Genomic DNA, 6,914 nt, shown 5'->3' with positions numbered 1-6,914 from the left:
TCTGCTGCCCTCAGGGAGAAGGTACAGGTCTATACAGGCCAGAACATCCAGACTGGCCAACAGCCTGTATCCACAGGCTGTGAGGCTCCTGAACTCTCTGTCCCCCTCTCACGGACAATAACCATATCCAACTTCTTAATAGCAATGAACTGGTCTGCATTGGTGCATCATATCTTTATTCTCTTCCCCCTCCTGCCCCCCCCCCCTCTTTCTTAAATAGATAACTATCATATCTGATATCATATCTCACAGTACAATAATATTGAATGGGTGCATTGTTGTATTTTGTCATGTTTCTCAGGTCTTTGTCTGAATTTCTACGAACATTATTGCTAAGGATTGTCTTATTGCATTGGAGTCACACTGGGTTAAATATGTACACTTGGGTTTTAAGGGGTATTTATTATTTTCTTCTTTTTTTGGGTTGTATGGAAGCCCCAAACGCAATTTCATTGTTCTTGACAATGACAATAAATAAATACTACTTTTTTTTTTTTTTAAAGCTTTGTAAGTCATCTGCTGACATCCTGTGGATGGGCATAAATTGGACCGCAGGAAAGCAGCCACCTGTTGTTCCGTGGAGCTAATGTCAAGCTCTCCAGGTTCCTCGTTGCTGTCAGCGGTCACCGCCTGAGCGTATGACCGGGGTTTAATATGGAGCCCAGTGATGATGACGTCGTTTATCCTGGAGTATTGTTCCAGGTCAGCGACCTTACTTTCCAGGTATGCAATCTTTTTATCTTTTTCGGCATTTTGGATGCGGAGGAGCTTTACCTCCTCCACAATTTCAATGATATTTTTCTGCTGCAACCTGATAGTAGAAATTTCGTCCATTATGAAGTCAAGGGACTTTTTAATGTCCTCGACTTCCTCAGCTGTCGGTATCCTCTTCGGCCCCATTTTATCTGGTTACCCTGGTAGCAGGTTCAGTCAGCTGATTCCTCAGTCAGCTGTTAGCCTGGTAACGTGTTGGCTAGCCTGCAATTACCTCGTTAACTCCGTTAGTCCAGTCCAATATCCTGTATCAAAGTCGTAATCCAGACAGGGTTGTACCAAAAGTTCCAACAATTTGAGTAGTCTTTGCTCCAGAAATTGATGGCCAAATTTCAAAAATCCACAGGACACGATCAAAACACAACTTTCAAACAAATGGCAAACAGGTTTTGCCCTTTTGTTTTGTACTGTTAACCAGCCTTAAATAAACGGCGCGCCTTCTGATAAGATTTAGATGTGTTTTGTTTTTCGCGTGTCAGCACTTGGGTCCTCCTTCTCACACCACACAGCCAGCTTCCGCCAACTGTGGCAAAAGCTGGTTTATCCATCGGACTGCTGCTGAAATGTCGCAACATTCTGGTTTAAGTAGATAACTATTCAAATTTATGTTCTCTGCTGAGCATAAAAAGTGAAACAATTGTTTGCCTTGAAATATACTGCATCATCATGATTACAGCCATTTCAAGTAACAACAGTTATGTAATGTGCATTTCACTCACTGCTGCTGACTTCCACAAAACTTCCCATAAAATGTCATCAGATGCATCCTTTAAGTCTGCATCTGATATAAGGAAAAACAAATTGACCCTCGTAGAATGAAGATGGATGTTTCTTTCAATGTTCATCAAGTTATCCATGACTACTTTGTAATGTTCATCGTGTATATTAGGACTGGGCAACCAAAATTCATATCTCGATATTTTTTAGCTGGATGGCGATATAAGATATATATCTCGATATTTTTTTAATCCCATAAAGTAAGAACAAAAAGAGAGTTCTTGGTCAAAGGTACTTGTCCCAGATGTCACACAGGCACTTTTATTAACATACAACTGTAGATGTACATGAAAAAATAGTCAAAAATAAATTGTCAGCATTTATTAAATAATAATGCTCAATTTTTCTTTTCATGCATAACAAAAAGCTAAAAATTGTAAACTAAATGTAAAATGTAAACTAAAAAGATGCAGATAGAAAGATAACAAAGGCAACTTGCTCTTTAAAAAGTGCTTACACTGAAGTAAAGTTTTCTAAAGTGCTTCTTTGTGTGTATTCCTGAACAATCAACTGGTACTTTGTGCAAAAAAACACAAAACATGTAAACAGATTGAACGAAATTAACAAAAATCCATTCTTTGGTCAGTGAGTCTTTGTGCAAATCTCCAATCACAATAAAAATATAGAAAGAACACAAACAATTGGCAAGGCCAACTACTGTACAGCTTACAGATTTTGTGCCAGGAAACCTAATCTGTCAACAGTATCAGGCTTCAAGGATGCCCTGTGGCAGGTTACAATGTTTCCACTGCAACTAAAAATCCTTTCAGAAGGGGAGCTGGTAGCTGGCACACAAAGGTATTTCTTGGCCAAGAGGCTCAGTGCTGGATAGGCAACTTCATGTTCCTGCCACCATTTGAGAGGGTCAGCACCACTCTCTACACAAACTGACAACAGGTAGCTAGAAAATTCATTTTCAATTGCCTCCCTCTTTGTGAAACCAGTGTTGGTGGCTGTGCTGTGCTGGAAGAAGCTTGCCAGTGATCTCTCTTTTTTTTAGCTGTGTGTCCTACTGCTGCTTCTTCACGGTCTGCAGGCAGGCATGGCTGGATCAGGCAGCTCAGACAAACACGTACCCTGATAGCTGAGCAGACACTCTGTCTCCAAGATGAGTTTATGTTTTAGTGCATTAATTTTCTCACTTCGGATGTATTTCGCCCTGAACCGTGGATCCACAAAAGAAGCAATGTCCAACAGATCATTGGTAGACGGATCTGCATATTTATTGTTGAGGTAATCCACAATGCGGGTCTTGATGGATTTACACAGCTCACTATCCTCCTCTCCAGGTGCCAGGAGAATAGTGTTAAACAGGTGTAGCACAGGTCTGACATATGACAGGGTCACATACTTCTCTCCTGAAAGTGCATCAGTGAAGTCCTGACAGCGTTTGAGAGCTTTCTGAACTGCTTCCAGGACCTATATGTCCTGCCAAGTAGGGACTAGAGGTCTGGTTTTCATGTCGACAGAGAGGACTTTAGAAAGTGCTCTTTCCTGCTCCAGAACCCTCTCTATCATGAGAAGCCTTGATCCCCAGCGAGTTGTTGCCTCTGTGATTAGCTGGTGACTTGGAAGACCCAGCTGTATTTGCACTTCAGCCAGCTCTCTTCTCTTCCTCCAGCTGTAGGAGAAGCTGCTGATGACTTTCTTACACAGAGAAATAGCCCGGGTAATGCGGGCATCACCTATACCATGTCCTGTGACAAACAAAATACAAACTTTTAAAATCACTTTAATTGATATGTTAAGAGGCAAATCACTCAAAGGGAAATTAACATCCACCTCAGTTGTATAGAATGTGATGCATAAGACTTAATAATATTTGCAAAATGTGTCGTGTAATGTATAGCCTAGAAATGGTTCTAGTTAAACTATCGTGGTAAAATCACCAGCAAATGATTGGAACGTGTATATTTTTACATCTTTTCAATCTCACTATGTATGTACAAATGTAACCCTGTCTTGTCTCAGCTGGGGTCCTCATTTCGTGTCACAATCTTCAATCTAATACAAGCACAAACACACTCCAATACGTTTATTGGATTTAATAGCGATAGTTTATTTAATTATTCAACTAACTTTCAATTTCTAAGTGATAGATGTATATGCTGGCTATGACTTATAAAAATATTTGTCTTGTGGTCCATAGGCATGTTTAGCTCTGCAAGTGACTCTATAAACTTTTCATTTATTAGCATTTTTTTTCCAAATCAACAGATTCAGCATTGCACTCACCAATGGCCAGATGAAGCCTGTGACCAAAATACTGGATCCTCGGCCACTTGTTCAGTTGAACTGCCTTGACAATATTAGCCCTGTTGTCAGTTGTTATAGCAACCAGTCCCGCCGGGTTGAGCTTCCAGGTTTTGAGGACAGGGTTTCAGCTATATGCTCTCCAGTGTGGTCTTGAGGAAAGTAGCTGGTCTGGAGACAGGCAGTTTTCAGTCCCCAGTCTTCCATGAAATGTATAGTCACACTCATGTATGGCTCGCACGTCCTGCTGGACCACATGTCGGTGGTCAGTGCAAAGTGAGACACTTTGGTGAGCTGGGCAGCGAGACTCTGTCTAACTTCAGTATACATTTTTGGCAGTGCCTCTCTGGTGAAGTATTTCTGGCTAGGTAACCGGTATCTTCGGTCAAGAGTTTTTAGCAGCTGTATAAAGCCCTCTTGTTCCACAGTTGAGATGGGGACCACGTCTTTAGCGATATGATAGGCCACTGCTTTAGAAATTTCCCCCCACTTCTCACTTTTTCTATCATATGGCACAACACGAGCATATGAGTGTTGTAAGGTGGTCTATTTCGCGGCAGGAACCTGGGAAGACTTCGGTCTGGGATACAGCACCCAGTTTCACACACTCTTCATACTGAACTTCATGGCGCAGTTGTAAATGGTGGAAAAGATTAGTAGTGCTCGAAACTTTCGTCAGGACGCTTTTTCGACATTCTCTACAGAATACATTATTCTGCTGCTCATCTGACACTTTGAACCCGAACCATCTCCAAATAATTGAACCATTGGTTTTCTTTTTCCGACGATCTCCTCTTCGCTAGCTACCGTGTCCATCTTGTCGCCAACTGGAGGTGTAGCGATGGGTGTTGTGTTCAGTGAGGGAGAGAGGCGGGGCAGACAAACCCAGATGAGAGAGAGGCAAAATAGCGGCTCCATAAGTGTAATTATAATGCAACATAGACTATATCGATATAAACGATATTGTCACATCTTATGTCTTGTATAAAAATATATCGATATTTTTTAAAAACTCGATATATTGCCCAGTCCTAGTGTATATTGTGAAGAAGTTGCCCATATATCAAATTGTGCATACGTTTGTGCTTTTGGTTTTGTTTTGCATTCACAACACGTTCATCATGCCATCACGTTCATACATTTTCTAACACTGCTGGTACTCCATCCAACACATGTCATTTTTTATCATTTATGTCATTAAATGTGTTTAAGATTGAATAGTGAGAGTCCATTTTTCTTTTAAGCACACTCTGGATGTGACTACAGCCTCCTTATTTAATGTCTCCCGATATATGTTACATATCTCAGCGGCAAGGTGGTTCAGATTTTAGCACTTGTGGTAAATGGGTTGGTTCTTATATAGCGTTTTTCTACTATCTCTGAGCACCAGTGTTGGTCAAGTTACTTGAAAAAAGTAATCAGTAACTAATTACTGATTACTTCCCCAAAAAAGTAATCCCGTTACTTTACTGATTACTCATTTTCAAAAGTAATTAATTACTTAGTTACTTTTTAAAAACACGATTTACAACCTGAAGAGGTGATAAAGTGATAGATCTTTCAGCCCAATTCTACTTTTTCTGCATCATACAAAATGTAATCAAATGGAAAAGTCTCTTTTTTTTAACTTGTTTTATCAGTTTTAATCTTTTAACTTTATGCATCAAGCAAAAATTTAATTATATGCAACATTCTCTGACTTGAATAAATTAGTTTAACATTTAAACCTATTTTCTGCACATTCCAGCACATAAAATAAAATATTTTTTGTGTTTACACTCAGTCTTTCAAATAGATGCAAGTAAAACACAGCAGAAAATAAATAAAGTCAAAGACTCAGCGGTCCTTTTGCTCTATTTTCACCTGTAAAGCAGGAGTAGAGTAGGCGGAGGTTTACCCTGGTGCAGGTGTGCTGCGGTCAGTTGAAGAATCCGCGAGCTTCTCTGTGAATTTCCCATTACGTCGTTGCGCACTCGGTGCTTGTTTAGGGGTTTTGTTCGCTGTAAAAAGAAGTTTTCTTCCCACGCACGATGGACGCTAATGTTTTTGTAACTTTTTATGGAATCAAACTCAAAATAAGGTCAGTACTTCCACGCTTTAAACGCTGCACGCTCATACTCTCTCCCACAATCGATATGTGATCCATTGTTGATCTGCACACAGCTGTTGTCACTACCTGGCTTACGTCACTGTCGTGAGACATTCTCGCAAAAAAATCACGGTTTTAGTAACGCAGTAACTGTCACGGTCCTGGGTCTCCTGACCCAGCGTTTTTAGTTCTTTGTGATGTTTGTATTATTGTACTTGTGTGAGTTATTCTATGGTTTCTAGTTTCGATCCCTTGCCCTTCATGTTGCTCTGTGTCCCCTCTGTTCTGTGTAAGTCTGTGTCTGCATGTTTGAGTTCCCCTCTGTGTCTCTCGGTTCTTAGAGTCCTCTGCCTTATGGTTTATGTCTCTGTGTTTCTTAGTTGCTGTCTCCACTGTCAAGTTCGCGTCTCTGTGTGATCCTTCCTGTTTTACTTTGAAGGTCCGTGTCTTATGTGAATGTGTCCTGCTTTGCTTGTCTCGTCAGTCCTGATTTCTCCCAGCTGTGCCCTCCTTCTGTGTCTCATTCCCCTCGTTACTCCCCAGTGTATTTAAACCCTGTGTTTCTCTGAGTCAGTGTCGCGTTGTCCCTCATGCTGTGTGGATCTCCCTGTGAGATTTAGGCCATTGTTTCCCAGTTTAGCTTAGTTTACTTTGTATGCTCGTTTTTCTGTGACCAGCCAATAAAGCTGTGATTTTGAGTTCATCCCCTGAGTCTGAGTCCTGCATTTTGGGTCCAACTCCTGCCTGCCGCACAGCGATTCATGACAGTAACGCAGCGTTCCTACGGGAAAGTAACGGTAATCTAATTACTGTTTTTGCAATAGTAATCCCTTTACTCGTTACTTGAAAAAAGTAATCAGATTACAGTAACGCATTACAAGTAACGCGTTACTGCCCATCTCTGCTGAGCACTAAATGTGCTATTATGTTATTTTTATGCCCCTTTTCAGTGCTTTCTAGCATTAACATGCATTCACACTCCATGGGATGGATTGGCGAGCAACTGCCAAAGATATTTGTC

Source organism: Rhamphochromis longiceps, linkage group LG3 (assembly GCF_057381845.1).
Source record: "Rhamphochromis longiceps isolate RC_006_pf linkage group LG3, R_longiceps_female_GT1.1, whole genome shotgun sequence".
Lineage (NCBI taxonomy): Eukaryota > Metazoa > Chordata > Actinopteri > Cichliformes > Cichlidae > Rhamphochromis > Rhamphochromis longiceps.
This window is presented reverse-complemented; position numbering follows the sequence as displayed.